Source organism: Porites lutea, chromosome 4 (assembly GCF_958299795.1).
Source record: "Porites lutea chromosome 4, jaPorLute2.1, whole genome shotgun sequence".
NCBI classification, from domain to species: Eukaryota; Metazoa; Cnidaria; class Anthozoa; order Scleractinia; family Poritidae; genus Porites; species Porites lutea.
In genome coordinates this window covers 22,115,279-22,122,625 of record NC_133204.1, presented here as the reverse complement: position 1 = coordinate 22,122,625, position 7,347 = coordinate 22,115,279, and positions in this window count along the sequence as shown.

The window sequence follows — 7,347 nt, the reverse complement described above, 5'->3', positions numbered from 1 at the left end:
ATAAGTCACTGCATAGAAATGCATAATAACTTTGTTCCGATTCCTTGAAACACGACACTCATGATTGGACTAGATTTTTGAAACAAAACTTTTTGAGATATGAACAATAATTTATAATCCTACATCGTAGTAAGCCTGTGATACCAAAATTTAAAATTCGACAAAACTGACTGACCTAAAGGATGTTTAGTCTTAGTAATCCCTGGAGTAGTAAGCATAGATCAGGTACATTATCAAAATCCACAACTGTGTTGCACGGGGATTATGGTGTGGATACCTTGAAAGTGGAAATTGAGGCGGTTAAAGATAGAAAAAGGAGGTTTTTGGTACGACGCCCGTCACCACAATACTGATCTTCGAGCCGGATAGCGTCAAAAAGATGTTTTAGTTGTATCTTGCTTAGCCATTTCCATTTTCTCGTCAGTTTTTTATGGTTTTTGAGTTTCTCCTATTGTACCAAAAGACCTCACATATTTTTTGGAGTCTTAGCTCCCGACTTACAACAAATTTATCTTTTAATAGTAGGTTTCTGACCTTACTTGTCCAACCAAATGTTTTGTCACGCAGTTTCAAGTTTTTTGAATTTAGTAATTTCATGGAGAGTCCATTCTATATATATGTAAATGATTGATATACTATATAGATAGTTCCCCACCACAGCATACGATTTTTAAAAGCAATTTTACTGTCACGCCAGTAAAATGTAGTTGATGGAAAGTGACGCTAGTTGAGTAACCCATTTATGGCGGTTCTTTTTCAACAAAGCAATTGTGTAGTCAAGTTGTCAAGGTCATTGAGCTCTAAGATGCATTGCATTCTAGCGTAGAACTTTACGGCCTTGTTGTCTTAAGCAGGCTAGTACGAGCCACAGCATTGGCCAATATTTTCAAAGCACTATTCATGACTAAGAGTTTGCACATGCAACGCTGAGCTGTCTTGTAGTACAGCCTTTTCTACTGGCTATGCCAGCAGACATTCGTCTAGCTATAAAAGCCTGGAACAACTGTTCAGAGTTCACTTGGGTTCCAGTGTTCAGCAAGGTTTAAGCGCTCAGTGTACCGTTCTTGTAAAATTTTTACAGTAATTTTGCTATGCCGAGTCATTTAAAGTTAACCTGTAAAAAATTTTTCGGGGGCTACTATGCGTCATCCCCTTTAAATGCCTAAAGTTACAACTCCTCTTGGATTGATTCCGTCTTCCGCTTAACCGGCTTAGCCGCCATTTGTTGGCGGTTTGTCCTTCAGTCGCATCGCGAAATCCATTTATTGCACCTTTCCTCAACCCCGTACACGTGCTACACGTCAGATCGTTCTGGCTTTCATGGACGCTTTACGAAGATCCACGTCGGAGTTGGCAATATTTTGAGAAACTCTCTTTTAATACCCTGCTTTACCGTGGACCGGCCATCACGCATCCCTCGGTCGTTTTCTACCTATCCCTGAATATCCAGTTCGTACTCTTGACCATTTTTTGAGCAAGAACACCAGGCTTGTGGCAAAGCAACGGGACTGTCCCCTGGCATTACGTCTCTGGTTCTATGCACATGCCCCTCTTGCCTTGGTTAACGTATCCCGACCAAGAGCCTCTATCTATCCTACTATAACCATACGGGGAATACCAGGCCACTTTCTTCTCTCACATAAATGGCTTCTGTACTTATGATAGTTCCCCGGGGGTATATCTATTAAACTGTTATCTACAGTGCAGTGCAATTAGCACAATCTATTCCCGCTTGCACACGTACAACTTGAATAGATGATGTTGGCAGTTACCGTTGACTTCAATTACAACAACTATCATATTATACTTTACTGATCCCTTCTCAGTTTAACTCAGTCTGTGTTTTTTTTTGTTTTGTTTTGTAATTGCATCCCTGCACTGCTGTATTTCCGCATCCCACCCCGAGGTTCGACTCTCCAGGTGACCCGGTGTCCGCGTCTCACTTACTTTCTGCCTCCACTGGCCATGTGGGAAGTTGTGTCACTTTTTTCTTTGCCACCAAGCAGTGGGATGTCTGAATTCACCAGCCGTCTGCATTGCAAGAGTTCTGTTGCTGCCTTCAGTTGGCACCAGGTCCCTTGTACATCATGGATTGTGCACTTTATGAACTGTGTTTAAAACCTACTATCGAACTTGCCTTTTGCTGGCACTGGTTGCCCCGTTCTCTAGGGGTTGTGTATCTGCATTACTGGGAGAATACGTTCCCTCTTTTCCCCAAGGGGTTTTTTAGGGTTTTCGTATCAGGCGAATACACCTCTAATCAGTGCCAGCCCATCAGACGTACGCAAAGTTTGCGCTTATTAATAATGTTTCCATCCTGGAAAGCTGACTGGGTTTCTGGGATTTTTTCCATGATCTGGGCCGCATTCACGTTAGCCTTTTCTGCCTTCCTCGTTGTAGCAAGGTTACGTACCTGGGGCTTGTAGTTTTAGTTCTCAGTTTAACCTCCGCACGGATTGCGTGACTTTCTCCCCAAGTCTGGCTGCCCGCAGAACTTGCTTCTTAGCCTTAAGTCGATGTCAAACTGGCAGTTTTGGACAGGCCAATCTTTCGTAGTAGCTTGGCGTTCTTTACTGAGAATTTTTCACCCCAGCCTGGCGCGCTCACAGCGCATAATAGTATACCTAAAATCGTCTAAGACAAACATGGCTGGGGAAAGTCAGTCACTCACTATAGTGCGCACCTTGTTCCCCCTTTGCGCCGTTGCAGCTATGCAAGAGTATTTTCTCTGAGCTAGGCCACAGCATGGATCTTTGTTTTATTTCCAATCAGGTCGTTACGTCACCCGGGGCATCGTATAGACCTCCTAAAGGATAGTGCTAGGGTGGCTGGCCTCCCTTATCAAAGCCAAAAAAGGCATAGCTTTTGCATCGGTGCGGCCTCCTTTGCAGCCGCCGCAAGGTTGCTAGATTGGCTTATAAAAGTTTCTCAGTCGCTGGTGCTCGGTCTGTTACCAGCTGTATATCAGAACTCCTCAATCTTCGTTAAAGTCTGGCTCCCAGGATGTCTATTGTTCCTGGACGCTTCCAGCCAATCTAGCTTCCGTATTTTCCATTTGTTTATCCGTTCTCTTGTTGGGGCTTGGGGGGATACATTGCCTCGCATGCATTGCATGCATGCGGTTAAGTCTGCACAGCGACTTCCCCCAAGCTTCTTGGCTGCATTGTCGTTTAATATCGCCTGCAAACCGATACTCTTGTCCGATCCAGCACGTGCTGTATTGCATTCAGCTCGTAGTGCTGGGGAGATAAGTGAGGTTCTTTGGTCACGCCATCGCCGGAAGTCGCGCAGGCTAACCTAGTGCAAGGCAGTGCTCCCCCATTATCGCCAACTTGTCATTATTTGTTTTATAATTAAGTCACTTCGCGTTTAACATGCATCATAAAAGAGGAGAGACATTAACTCCTATATGCCTAGGATGGGGCTTATTTTATTTTATTTTTTGTAATAAAAATACTTTGACAGTAATTATTTAAACTGTCAAAACATAAGATAAAGTTATGAATTTTGGTCGTTCAGGTCATAATTTCGAACTTCTTTTTTGTTTTCTATATGGAATCTTTCCGATACATCAGGTCGTACGTGTCATTTGATTTCCAGTGACCGGTAACAAGTCAATGCATCGAAATGCAAAATAACTGTGTTCTGATTGCTTTAAACGAAAGACTTTTGATTGGACTAGATTTTTGAAACGTAACTTCTTATAATACGTATAATAATTTACATTTTCACCGAATACTTCGTCATACTAAACCTGTGGTACCAAAATTCAAAATTAGACAAAACGTACTTACCTGAAGGAAGCTAAAAGATATTTAAGCTTAGCAATCCCTGGGATAGTAAGCATAGATCACGTACATTGTCAGCCAAAATCTATAACTATATACCACGGGGCTTATGCTGTGGATACTTTGAAAGTGGAAATTGAGGCAGTTAAAGATGGAAAAATGAGTTTTAGTCATTTGCATCATAATCTCCTTCGTTTTTTGATAAGATGGCTGTCACCACAATACTGATCTTCGAGCAAGGAAAGGGTCAGAAAAAATGTTTTAGTTGTACCTTGCTTGGCCATTCTCATTTTCTCGGTTGTTTCATATGGTTTGTGAGATTTTCCTAGTGTACCAATAGACCCCTCATTATGTTTTAAGTCTTGGCACCCGACTTTGAACACATTTAGCTCCACTATATTTCTAAAGGATATTTAACCTTAGTAATCCCTGGAATAGTAAGCATAGATGACGTACATAGTCAGTCAAAATCCACAACTGTATATCACGGGGCTTATGCTATGAATACTTTGAAAGTGGAAATTGAGACTGTTAAAGTTAGAAATGAGTTTTAGTCATTCATAAAGTAATCCCCATCGTTTCTTGGTACGATGGCTATCACCACAATACTGAACTTTGAGCCTGGTAAGGTAGAAAAGATGTTTTATTTGTTGCTTTCCTTGCCACTTTCAATTTCTCGCCAGTTTCAAATGGTTTCTGAAATTTCCTACTTTACCAATAGACCCCCATTATTTTTCAAGTCTTGGCACCTGACTTACAAGACATTTAGCTTTTTTACATTTCTGACTCTACCTATCCAAACAAATGTTTTGTTACCCAGTTTAAACTTTTTTGAAATTGGTAATTTCATGGAGGGTCTTTTCCTCATAAACAATTAAATTATAGATAGAACCCGACTAACGCATACAATGTTATAACTCATATTTGCATACGGGGGGTCTTATAATGAAGGGGCTTTAAAAGTCATTATTAACCTGTGAAAAGAAAATGTAATGAATTTTGATTGTCACGTCATAATTTCTTACTTCTTTTTTGTTTTCTATATGGACTCTTGCCGACACATCAGGTTGTAAGTATCATTTCATTTTCTATCTATTTTGGCCGCACCTGCACTTATTTTTTAAGTCTGTCCCATTCCTGCCTGTTAGCCATGACATATGCAAGATTTAATTTTATAAACAATTAAATTATAGATAGTACCCGACCACCGCATTCGATGTTATAACACATATCTGCATAGGATGGGTCTTATAATAAAGGGACTTTAAAAGTAATAATTAACCTGTCATCAAAAGATAAAATAATGAATTTTGGTCGTACGTCATAATTTTATACTTCTTTCTTGTTGTTTTCCATATGGACTCTTGCTGATCGATCAGATCGTAATTAAGTATCATTTCATTTCCAGTGACGGTTAATAAGTCACTGCGTAGTAATGCATAAAACTTCGTTCCGATTCCTTCAACCCAACACTTCTGATTAAACTAGGTTTTTTCTCTTACTTTTTTTTTCTTTTCTATGCGGACACGTGCCGATACATCAGGGAGCAAGTATCATTTTATTCTCAGTGACCGTTAATAAGTCAATACATCGAAATGCATAATAACTTTGCTCCGATTCCTTCAAACACAACACTTCCGATTCGACTAGATTTTTGAAACAAAACTTTTTGAGATATGTACAATAATTTACATTTTCACTAAATACTACATCGTAGTAAGCCTGTGATACCAAAATTTAAAATTCGACAAAACTTACTTACCTAAAGGATATTTAGTCTTAGTAAACCCTGGAGTAGTAAGCTTAGATCAGGGGCGGATCCAGGATTTTTTTTAGGAGGGGGTGCACTCGTCTCTTGCTCTACTTCAACACCAATAAACCACATAGTTTTTTTTTTTTTTTTTGCAGAATGCCAGTTGTATTAGAAAACCGCAGGTCATTTCGGGGGGGGGGGTGTGCGCACCCCCTGCACCCTCCCCCTAGATCCGCCCCTGTAGATCAGGTTCATTATAAAAATCCACAACTGTATAGCACGGGGATTATGGTGTGGACACCTTGAAAGTGGAAGTTGAGGCGGTTAAAGATCAAAAAATGAGGTTTAGGCATTCACATCATAATCTCCTTCGGTTTTTGGTATGATACCTGTCACCACAATACTGATCTTCGCGCCGGATAGCGTCAAAAAAGATGTTTCAGTTGTATCTTGGTTAGCCATTTCCATTTTCTCGTCAGTCTCATATGGTTTATGAGTTTCTCCTAATGTACTAAAAGACCCCTTATATTTTTTGGAGTCTTAGCTCCCGACCTAGAACAAATTTAGCTTTAGTAGGTTTCTGACCTTACTTGTCCATTGAAATGTGTTGTTACGCAGTTTCAAGGTTTTTGAATTTAGTAATTTCATGTAAAGTTCATTCTTTATAATTGATTAATATACTATACCTAGTTCCCCACCACGGTATACTACTTTTAACTCCTATAAGCCAAGGGTGGGGCTTACTTTATTTTATTTTTTATAATAAAAAGTCTTTGACAGTAATTATTTATACTGTCAAAAGATAAAGTTATGAATTTTGGTCGTTCAGGTCATAATTTCGAACTTCTTTTTTGTTTTCTATACATCAGGTCGTAAGCGTAATTTGATTTTCAGTGACCAGTAATAAGTCAATGCATTGAAATGCAAAATAACTGTGTTCTGATTGCTTGAAACGAAACACTTCTAATTAGACTAGATTTTATGAAACGTAACTTTTTATGATATGTATAAAAATCTACATTTTCACCGAATACTTCGTCGTACTAAACATGTGGTACCAGAATTTAAAATTAGGCAAAACTTACTTACCTCAAGGAAGCTAAAGGATATTTAACCTTAGTAATCCCTGGAATAGTAAGCATAGATCACGTACATTGTCAGTCAAAATCCATAACTATATACCACGAGGCTTATGCTGTGGCTACTTTGAAAGTGGAAATTGAGGCGGTAAAGGTAGAAAAATGAATTTTAGACATTCGTGTCATAATCTCCTTCGTTTTTTGGTAAGATGGCTGTCACCACAATACTGATCTTCGAGCCGGATAGGGTCAGAAAAGACGTTTTATAGTTGTACCTTGCTTGGCCATTCTCATTTTCTCGGTTGTTTCATATGGTTTGTGAGATTTTCCTAGTGTACTAATAGACCCCTCATTATGTTTTAAGTCTTGGCACCCGACTTTGAACACATTTAGCTCCACTATATTTCTAAAGGATATTTAACCTTAGTAATCCCTGGAATAGTAAGCATAGATGGCGTATATAGTTAGTCAAAATCCACAACTGTATATCACGGGGCTTATGCTGTGAATACTTTGAAAGTAGAAATTGAGACTGTTAAAGGTAGAAAAATGAGCTTTAGTCATTCATACCATAATCCCCATCGTTTTTTGGTACGATGACTGTCACCACAATACTGAAATTTGAGACTGGTAGGGTAGAAAAGATGTTTTACTTGTAGTGTGCTTTGACACTTCCAGTTTCTCGTCAGTTTCAAATGGTTCGTGACATTTGCCTTTTTACCAATAG